Raw genomic sequence first — 11,305 nt, forward strand, 5'->3', positions numbered from 1 at the left:
CCCCCTCTGCGCGTGTCCGTGTGTGCCTGCAAACCAGCCAGCTCCGGGGCTCCGCTAAGGAACGTACCAGGTTTCTGGTGGATTAACAGCTGATGTCCACTTCTCCCTCCCCAGGGAAGGAGGGATTAAAGTGGGCCTCAGCCACGTGTTCCCCTCCTTGCTTAAACAGTGAAAAAGTTTATAAAGACTTATAATAATATATATATTTAATAACTTTATTTTGGAGAAGTGAAATTGCTAACTGATATTTTTCTCTCAATAAGTTTGAAGATATAGTTTACTCCTGACCAGAAGCCTTAGGTTATACAGCCTGGGCTGGGTCTTTTTTTACAGCAAAGAAGCAAAATATCCTGTCACAGAGCTTACTTTTTTATATGAATATAAAATAGATGGATAATGTTTATCCTTTATTTTTCTATGTAGGCGTTTGGGTTGTTTTTTAAATACTATTGCAGCTAGATGCTGAGCTGTTTAAAAAGGGCTAAATTCTTCCATCCTGTGTAAGGAAGACTCAAAAGCATTTATTTTTATAGCCAGATTGGCTTTAATTATACAGCATTTAGCCCCCAAATGGTGGCCTGGATTCTCGTGTGGGTGTCAAGGTACTTGGTAGCCCCTTGAGACTTGCTGGGATGGGGGGGTGGGGGGGGAGAGAAGGAACTGGGACACTTTGGGAAGCTGTAGGACACCAAGCAGGGGCACCCTAAAATACCCGGTCACTTTGGGGGGGGGAGGGAGAAACTATCAATTATGGTTTTTTTTACAAGGAGACTCTTAAAAAAAAAGAAAAATAATGTAGATTTTAAAGAATAGTATTTTTTTTCCACAAACATTTTTTTCAAAGGTACATTTTTATGGTGTGTGATAGCTCAACAGTCTTCATCCTCCCTTAATTTATTTGTACTTCTTTCTCACTAAGGCCCTCATCCCGCTTCCAGGAGCCACCGTGCACATCTCGATAGCCAGTGGGATGGAAGCGGGGGTGACAGAGCCACCACCTGGGGCGGGGGGGACCCGGAGCTTCTGTTTACAGTTTGGCTACTGAGTCGCAAGGGTCGCATCGTGACAGCACCAAACCGGCAGCGAAAGCCTTGGGAAGAGTCTTCCCTGCGGAACCCAAGGCACCTCCCAGCCCGTGTTTGACAATAAGCTGCTGCTCATCTCTGTTGGGGGGGGGGGGGTGTTGGAGAAAAACTACCTAAAGAGGTTCCTCGTGCTGTGGGTTTGGTTTTGCTGCTGCGGGATGCTGAGCTTTGCGGTGGCCGGCGAAGCTGTGCCTGCTCGGGAAGGGTGGTGGCCTCGCTCCGTGCCCTGCTCCACCTGGGAATAGCTCTTCCAAACCAAAACATGTCCCATAGCCAGTTAGTTGGGTGGTCGGTAGCCAGTGAGGGATTTTAGGAGCCTGGATGTGTGAATATAAGTTACAAGCCACCAGCTGGCAAATCTCCATCCTCCCTGGAGCTTGCCCTGCCGGGAGCAGCCGATGTCTCGAGTTGGTGGCATCTCCTTACTGCTGGGCATGGGGGCAGCTTCTGGAGATGTGGCTCCAGCTTGTTGTGGCAGCTCTTGGGCTGGCCCGTGTCACCGGAGGTGTCCCATCAGCCAGGTGCGTTGTGTAGGATGACACTAAGCAGAGCTAGTCCTTTTGCTCCGTTATTTGGAGAAGGTAAATCAAAGAGCACCTCTCTGGGTGGTGTTGCGTGTGCCTTGTGTAAATGAACCTTGTACCACCGGTCATGGTGAAAGGAGCTTCTTGATGCCTTTTTTTTTTTTTTTCTTTGGGTCACTTAAACTGAACGAATCACTGTGTCAAACGCACCCTGTGTCTTAAAGTGTGAAAATTGTAAGCTTGAGGCCACTGGGCTCGGTGGAGAAAGCCCTTGGCTCTCTCTGCACACGGAGATCCTCGGGGTGGGGGGGTCTTTGAGCTGTCCGTTAGCCTTGGGTGTCGTCTTCTGTCGACTTTAGAAACTGGAGAGTCACTAACAGGAACCAGAACTGCACAAAATATTTCCATCGGAGATGGGCGTGAACACTTAGATGAAAATTTTGGGTCACTTTAATATTAAAAAAGAGGCAAGCTGTAGCATAACGTGGAAGGCGACGGCTTCCAGTGTGACTTCAGTAGCTAGGAGTCATACTGGGCGAGCGTCCCCCAGTGCATCATCCTCTTCCTCTGGCTGCTTAGCTTTAATGTTTCTGACTTCACCTTGGCTATTCTGGGAGAGCTTCACCTCCCGTTTGGAGTAACCGGTGAGTAGCTGGGACACGAAGGATGGATGTTCCCAGGGGACAGAGGCCGTGGCTGTGGAGCCATCGGGAGGGTGGTCGTGGTTTTGGCCAGCTGAGCATCCTGCTTGGAGGGGGAGGTAACATCCCATTTTGGTTGTTAGCCAGAAAAATGTGAGTGCGTCCTGAGCTTTGAGCACATAAATAATTGTCGACCAGCTTTTCTTGGGGACTTTGCCTCCAGCTGAGAGTGGGTGAGGAGCACTTGTATGTTCATAGAGCTCTTTACAGGCTACCCCAGGTATCTGATAAAACCAGTCTCCCCATTCTGCAGCTGGGGACCTGCCCAGTTGGTCTAATAATCGCAGAGGTGTCTGAGGTTAAATTGTTTGCTGCTGGACGCGATGCTGGATCCCCAGGTGAAAGCCCCTTCACTGAAGCTTCCTCATCTCTTCTAGGTTTTGCATTTGAGAGTTCTGCTGCGAGCCTGAAGTTTTTATTCTAACCTGGGCTGTGAAACGTGTACTGCTGCTTTGGCTGCAACAAACGCACATGTTATTTAAGGGGGAGGATGAGTAACTTTGTCCGCAGTTCTTCATTTGTATTATTTTTGCCTGCCTTGGGATTTAATGTGTTTTCCCGAAATGTATATTGAACAATGCAGGAGTTCATTTGTGAAATGCTGCTACAGTTGTATCACTGGAGCTCAAGGAAAATAAAATATTCTGATATTTGTCCTTTTAGGCTCGTGCTCGTGGCTTTCCTTGGCTGTGTCTTTGGGCACCCAGCGGCAGGAGGGTGTCTGGCTCTGCTGGTGGCAGCCGGGCAGGCTGATCTCTGGGGGAATGGTGCCTTCTAGTGTTCCCTGAACCCTTGGCAGGCTCAGCACCTCACCAGCTGAGTCAGATAAAGCCCTTCCTCGTCAGGCTGGAGGAATAATAAAAAAAAAAACCCTCTGGGGAGGGGTTTGGCAGCCTGGCAGGAGCTGACATCTGTATCTCAGGCTTGAGCTCCTCTAGGAGCCGCTGAAGAGTTTTGGAACTTAGTCCTCTTGGCAGTGAATTGGCTTCTGAGATCTGCAAAGCGAACCCACAGACTGTGGCTTGTTCGGCAGCAAAGCAAATTCCCAAATTGGGATTTCTTTTCCCCCCTCCTGGTCAAGGAAGTGCATGGGGTGAAGGCCCTGGGGGAGCTGCTCGTTTGCTGAGGTTTCAGTAATATTTGCTGCCTAATTTGAAAGGAAAACCCCAGAACACACGAAGCTGCTTTAGATCTTGCCTCCCCCTTCGGTAAAGAGCAAAGGACGTGTTCATGGGTATGGCTTCTGCACAGCACTGCTGCTGGGGGAGGAATAATTCCCTTAAAGCTGGGCTGAGCAGCACCAGGTGGATCGGAGCTGCTGAGCTGCCCCAGAGCCCAGCTGGACGAAGCTGTCCCCAGGGCAAAGGAGACCCCAGCGCTCGGCCAAAGTGGGCTCTAAAGGAAAAAAAAAAAAAAAAAAAAAAAAAAAAATTCATTTTCAGAATTTTCGATTTTCAGAATTTTAAAAAAAATAATTTTATTTTTTTCATAATTTTCAATTATGACATTTCCAGCGTGGAGCGACTGTTTCAGCTCCGGGTGGAAAATGTTTCTGGCTCCGTACAGGGACTTTGGTTTCCAGGTTGGTGTCTGACATGGGTAGCTTGGCTCTGCTCTGGTCCCTGTGACAAACGAACCTGTGTTATTTGTCATCTCTGCGGCTGCTGCGGGAGTTGGGGGGCTCCGCGAGCATCGCAGCATCGCTGGGGGGGTGGGATCGCAGCCTGGTTTGTACCACGGGCTCTGCTAACGCTGGGACGCGTGCATGAGCAGAAGGAATTCCTCACCTCTTTAGGTGGTGGTGGGTTATTTTGGGACCAAAGTTTGGTCCAAAGTCCGCCGTACTTTATTTCTAAATTTGGATTTTTCCAATGGCAGGACGATTGGGGATTTTTTAGGCTCCTTTTTACCTCGAATAAACCTGGCAGAACTGCTTGGTCCTCGTCCTGAACCTAGCATGAAACCCAGGTTGTCTTAAAATAACATTTCGGCTTACCAAGCACTGTGCAGCTCTGATTTAAAGAGTCTGAAACTCCTCAGGGTAAATCTCCAGCCTTCAAAATCTGGAGCTGGGTCTGAAGGATTATTTTGGGAACAGCCTCGTTTAAGTCCGACAAGGGGTTGGAGCACAATTTGTTTCCTATCGGTATTTTTTTTTAGGAAAATTACAGGTTTGGAACAGATGCTGACCCCCTGGGTGTGCAGGAGGAACTGATTTCGGCGTGTTCCCAGTGCAGCAATTAAAAGATGTACCTAAAATCCTAAAGATTAACTTTTGTTGGGATGCATCCAGCCAGCAGTCCCTCCTGGGCTGGCAAAGGGCAGCTCAGCGGGGAATAATAACGATAATTACGGTATTTAGCACCAAACACCTACCTGGGGAGTCAAGGCTGGCTGCGAAGGGAAGCAGCAGCAAGATTTTGCTGCCCTTGGTTCACCCCAAAGGAAAAAGGACTTTCTTTTTCTCATCTATTCCTCCCTTTCTCTTTTCCTTGTTTGGTTTTTCTTTTTTAACTGTCAGTGAAAAATCAAGCAGGTGCAATGGAGCATCAAGGTGCTGGGGTGGGGAGCGGGCTGCCCCGCCTGGCTGATGAGCTTAAGAGACAAGATCAAAAGATAACGTGCTATTTCTGCTCAGCAAAATGTTTTTGACAGGCTTCTATTTCTGTTTATATTGTAGAGTAAATATTCAACCTCCTTCCCCCCCCCCCGGTGTAGTAAACAGGTATGTAGCCCTGACAGGTGAGGTATGGAACACACTTCACGTATGCATCTTAAAACACTAAAAACTGGTGTTCCGTGACGGTTGATGAGGACCAACGTTCCTCTTTATCACAGTCACCGTTCAGCTCCATCTTATTCCCAGCAATTCCCCAAGAAGTGAGAAATGCCCCTCCTATGTGTCTGCACCGGAGGGAATTTTTGTGCTCGGCTGATGTGTGGTTACAGAGGCCACAAATTACGCAATTCAACTCGCGGGTAAATTGCTGATAACACCTCTTCCTCTCCATCCAGGTCTCCCCCATTAGGCCTGGAGGGGGCGGGGGGGCTAAGGGGATTTTTACCCCTGGATTCCTCAAGGCTGTCAAAGCTCTGAATGAAGTCTGCTGAAAGAAAGGAAAAACATCCAGGAAAACTGAAAACCTGTGGAGAGAGACTCCGGGCCCTTGCAAGATGCCCTGGGAGAAGCTCTCCTCGCCTGCCCGAGAGGAAGATGTGGCTGCAGCCCTTCGGCCCCGACACCCCCGAGGACTCCAGGCTGCTCTCCCTCCGGTTGCCCGGTGAGTAATTTAAACTTTTCTTACGTTTCCTCTGGTTTTGGGTTGCCTACAAATTGTCTGACTTCATTAAATGCTTATTTTGGGCTGCGTCCTACTGGTGCTGCAAATCAGGACGGAAAACGTGCCTGGTTATTGAGGGAAATAAAGAGATACTGTCCGTTAGGAGAGCCTGGGGTGGCTGCAGAACTGGGAACGCCTGAGCTGAGCCCCAGTTTTCCCAGCAGGAGAAGGGAATGGTTTTTCCCTGGATGGAGAGGCTGGCTGAGTTTACTAGAAAGGCTGAAGGACCTCTGCAAAACATCACGTCGATGGTTATCTCTTTTCCCTCCTTTCTGCTTTAAACCTCTGGCATCTGCCTGGCTCGTTGAGGGCTGTTAAGTGGAAACGGGGAATTCCTGGAGCCACCGAGCAGGACGGGACACATCCATGGGGCACGTGGGTACCGAGAAGCAGGGGAGCAAGCAAAGCCCGAGGGCATCTCCCCAGCTCCTCCACCACCTCCAAACGTTCAGGACGGCTCCCCAGGAGGAGGAATGAGCTGCTGGAGGTGCCACCTGTGGACATGTGGCACTTGCCAAGAGCCGTGACACACCGACATCCCCGTCTCCCTCCGGGCTGGGTGGCGTTTCGCCCTGGGAACGCATCTGATTTTCTAAGTGACAGTAATGGTTTCTTTGGAACCACTACAGATTATTGTGTAAACATCTTTTCGAGAGTATTTTTTAATGCGCCTTATTTATCTGATGGACCATGGCAACCCCCGAAGCTTGCAGGGTTTCCTGCAGCGAAGATCCTATAGGGCGGCGGGTGTTTGCTGTGCTGCGGTCACCACTTGGTGCGTTGAAGTCTTGGGTTGGGACCAACAAATAAATTCCCTTTTACGTGCAGCACGTGTTTTACGAACTTCCCAACTGGTATTATTCCTAGGGGGGCTGTAAGTATATAAGACAAGTGGAAAAGTGGAAAAAAAAAATGAAGTAGTAACTGTAATATCTTGAAACTTGTATGGGTGAAAGGAGAAATAGCAGCCGAGGGCTTTGCCGGAGGGTGGAAGGTGCACCCCGAGCATCGGTTGTGAGGACAGCGGGATGCCGGGAGACGAATGGTCCCTGGGACACACGGACGGTGGTGATGGCCACGGCCACAGCCCCAGGACAGTGTCTGGGGGTGCCATCTGGGGGGACATCCTGGCAGAGACATCGGGGACGGTGGTGGGTGCCAGCGCTACGTTCCCCATGGGACGCGGGTGCTCTCCTGCGCCACCAGAGCCCCGGCGTTTGGATTTTTATTTAAGTCATTTGATTAATCCAGGATCTAGGCTGTTTGTTCACCGCATCTGATTATTATCTAGTTTGCCCAATTCTTTGTTTCTCTTCAAATATTGTTTCTGCTTTGAAGGGTAATGAACATAAAGGCAAATATCTCACCTTTTCCCTCTTGAAATTTCATTAAGCTGTGTGTTTGTCTTGGATGACAAGATGAAGCCCATGGAGTGAAAAGTTTTCCGGCCACACCTTCACCCGCTATCTAATTCTGCCACAATTGTCTACAAAGGGAATAAAAACATTTGTATTTATCCACGAGATTTAATTCCTTTTAGAAGACAAGAGATCCGTTTGTAGAACAGGTAAGTGTTTTCCGCCGAGCTCTGCAGGTGTAAATCTGTCGTGGAGCGTTGCAGCTTGGCTGTGGAGGAGGTGGATGTGATTCCAGCCCAAAATAATGCCAATTTTGGGCCATGAGCCTTTTGGTCTGGGTCCCAGGTCCCATACCATTAAGCAGGTCCCATACCCACAATATACATCCTCAGTGCAGCATCCTCCTTTGCTTGACTTACCGGCTGTTCTGCTGCTGGCACGGAGGCCCCAGTACTAGTATTTTTGGGCAGGGGGAGGAGGAAATTCAGGCTTTTCCCCTGTTTTCTTTTTCACCTGCTACGATTTGCAGAGCGAAAGTCTATTTGTGGTTGCCTGGAGGAACCTGAACCCTCCAAAAAAACTGCTCAGAGATGCAGGTCTACAACAGCCGGCACAGCCCAGACCCAACCACTGATCGATGAAATCCTCCAAGTACATTAATCACCTTCTTATAACATTTTGAGATATTTTATTTGCTTTAAAGCTTTGGCCCCCCGCGAAGTTTTTAGCAAGTGGTACGAGAAACTTGATTGATGCGCCCGAGGCTGCTTTGCAAAGGAGATGAATGGTCTCCTGGTGAAAGAGAGTGTGGTAGATAAATACTGCGGTAATTCCTCCTTTCACCAGGGCAAACAGAGGATGAGGAGGGTTGATGTGCCGTCGACACCCAGCGAAAAGCCGCTTGGCAAGGAGGGGTGAAATTTGGTCATTTGCTAACTAATTCCCAGAGGTTCTTGGGGCTGGGAATGGGGAGACCTTTGGGAAAGCTGCAGAGAGCAAAGGGCGCCCCCGTCCCTTGCTGACCACAAAGTCTGGGTGAAAATTGAGTAGATCTTGGTGTCACAAATAAAATTAGTGCCTTGGTCCTTCTTCTGAAGCCTGAGAGCTCCAGACCCTGGGTTAGACCATGCGCTGGTACTTTCCTGGCTGTCTGGTGCCTGGGCATGGGCTGCCCTGCATTGATTCCAACCTTGTGAAGCCTCCTTGAAGGCTTCCCAGGTCCTGCTGCAGGATTTTTTGCCCTAAAATTCTCCATTTGCCTATTATTTTGCATGAAAACCCCAGTGTTTCCACATTGCCTGTGCTGATGGGGACAAGGCTGTGGCTTTGGGGTGCAGTCCTGGGTCTGGGAAGTTTTACTGCTGGCTTTGGTGGTGACCATCACCATCTCCTTGTTTAATTAGGCTGAGCGGCTGGCTCTTGAGATGGGAAACCACCCGAATCATTCTGGATTCAGTACCTCTTCGTGCTCATGTCATCAAATATATCACGTTTCTGGGGAGCAGGGAACTGAGCTCCCGTAGTGGGTTTATATGGATGCTGGTGGTTTCCTGGGAACCTGCTGCAGTGCAGAATTGGTGCCGGCTTGTGGGTTTGTCTCCGTTCCCCCTCTTTTTAAAGGGCAAAATGATAAAGCCTGTAATGTGGAAGTACCATTCCAGGGGGGCACTGTTGATGCAGGTAGCTATTCGCGGTGGAACAACATGGATATCCAGACTAAAACACTGGTGCTTAGGAAAAACTCGGTTTCATCACGGAAACTTGCCTGGGAGCTGAGCAATCTGCATCCCCTTGCCTCGTACGTGACGATACCTAGCAGCAAACAAACTCCATAGACGCTGGCAGAGCTCCCGGCCGCCGCAGCGCTCTGAGTCTAGAAAAAGGATTAATATTATCTAGCTGGTACAAAAGGGGAGCCCACGTTCCGCTTGCTCCAGACCCGGCTGGGAGGGGGAAACATCTGCCTGTGTTCGAGGGGAATATCTGGCATTTGCCGCAGCTTCTGGGCTGCTCTGCTCCAAAAGCCCCAACCCTGTGGGAGCTTTGCCCTGGGCCCCGACCGAGCGGCGCAGCCGTTGGGACGATGTTTGTAAAGCATTTGAACATCCTTCTGCAGAGGAAGTTGTTCTGGGTGGACCCCAGAGTCGCTCTGTCCTGTGTAAATCCTGCAAATCTCCAACCCAGAAGCCCGGGCGCTGCCAGCCCCCATGAGAAAGTGGCTCCGAATGAATAATTGCTTCGCGAGAGCTCGACCGGTGCCTTTTCCCAGTTAACCCAGCCATTTATTCTCAGGGGAGTGGCGAGGAGCCCTGGGTGCCCCCACCCAAGCTCTGTTTGCAGAGAGACTTGTGCTAATCCCTTTGCTTTCCGGCGCGGTGTGAGCAGGACCCCGTTGTGCCGCCTGGGATGGGCCATTCACCGGCCGGTGGAAAAGTACCGTAGGAGGCTTTGCCGAAGAGCCCATATCCCTGCTTTTACCTCCCTTCGGAAACATGGGGTCTTCAGGAGGGGTCCCTCTGTCCTCCTTGGCACTGTCACTGCTGAGAGCCCTGATTCAGCCTCGCCAGGCTCAGGTGATGCAAAAACTATTGGACACAGAGGATGTAAAATCATATTGTGTTGGAAACTCAGTCTTAAAAGCTGGAAATATCATAGAATGGTTTGGGTTGGAAGGGACCTTAAAGACCATCCAATCCCTGGGACACCTCCCACCAGACCAGGTTGCTCCAAGCCCCCTCCAACCTGGCCTTGAACCCCTCCAGTGATGGGGCAGCCACAGCTTCTCGGGGCAACCTGGGCCAGGCTCTCACCACCCTCACAGCAAAGAACTTCTTCCCCACATCTCAGCTCCATCTCCCCTCTTTCACTGTCAAACCCTTCCCCCTCCTCCTAGGGCTCCCCTCCCTCATCAAGAGTCCCTCCCCAGCTTTCCTGGAGCCCCTTGAGGGACTGGAAGGGGCTCCAAGGTCTCCCCGGAGCCTTCTCTTCTCCAGGCTGAACCCCCCCAACTCTCTCAGCCTGTCCTCCCAGCAGAGGGGCTCCAGCCCTCCCAGCATCTCCGGGGCCTCCTCTGGCCCCGCTCCAACAGGTCCATGTCCTCCTGATGTTGGTGGCCCCAGAGCTGGAGGCAGCACTGGGCGGGGGGTCTCCCCAGAGCGGAGCAGAGGGGCAGAATCCCCCCCCCTCGCCCTGCTGGCCACGCTGCTGGGGATGCAGCCTGTATCTCCCTGGGAAGCTCAGTCTGGGCAGCCAGGGCTCAGCGGGGCTGTGCATGACCAAGGGGCTGGCCTTACTCCGAGGTTACACCACCTCGAGTTTGAAAAAAACCCTCACTGTTCTGACAATCTGGTCACCCCAAAAGGCTCTGGATGAAAAGAAGAGGTGCATGGCTCATATCTATTAGAAACCCAAACCCTAGTGCTGGAAAAAGCCCTAAGTGAGAACAGAATTGGGCAAAACCAAGAGCTACAGCGCCATGAGCATCCTCCCCCGCTGACGGTGGAGATTCCTGCCATGCTCCGGCACCGGCCAGTGGGAATGTCCCGCCGGAGCCTCCCTTATGTCCTTGCTGTCCCTGCCAGCTCCCTGAGCAGAAGGAAAGGCCGACTCCCCCGAGCGGCACGGCTGGAGGCAGAGGCCAGACCCTGCAGCTCCCTTCCGAGCCTCTCGTCCCCCCCTGCCCCTAGGAAGGGCATTGCCGGGGGGTCCACAGCGAGGTGACCATGGGTGACAGGCATCGTGCCCCTCATCCCTATTTTGGGCTGGGGAACAAAGCAACGAGCCTGAGTCCATCCACTCGGACACCCAGTACCTGACTCCAAAAGCCTTTTTCTTTGCTCCATTTCCTTTTTCTTCCAAGACCAGAGCATTTCAACACAAAACCCACCCATATATGCTTCGCTCTTAACTCCTTTTCCTGTAAAAATACTTGTCTTATCTCTCAACTTTCCCTTCTGCGAGTGGGCCACCATAAATCACGGCAGGCAGACGGCTTTGGAAGCACTTCCAGGGCCATTTGCTGCGGATTTCTCTCTGCCTTCGGCTGTTCTTAAATAAATGGTGCCCAGACCATAAGAGAAGAAAGAGGAGGAATGTGCCTTGGATTTTTGTGAGAGGCAGCGAAGGAGTTTCCCATGGGAACGCCAAGCTGCAAAGCTGCATTTTGCCACATCTCCAAAGTATTTTTTTATTTTTATTTTTAATTTTTCCTCCCCCTTTTCCTTTTCTTTCCCCATCGGCTGTCCATCATGGTGAAAATGTGCCTTGAGGACTGTGCCGCTCCGCTTCTCCTGTGTT

This window comes from Numenius arquata, chromosome 26 (genome assembly GCF_964106895.1).
Source record: "Numenius arquata chromosome 26, bNumArq3.hap1.1, whole genome shotgun sequence".
Lineage (NCBI taxonomy): Eukaryota > Metazoa > Chordata > Aves > Charadriiformes > Scolopacidae > Numenius > Numenius arquata.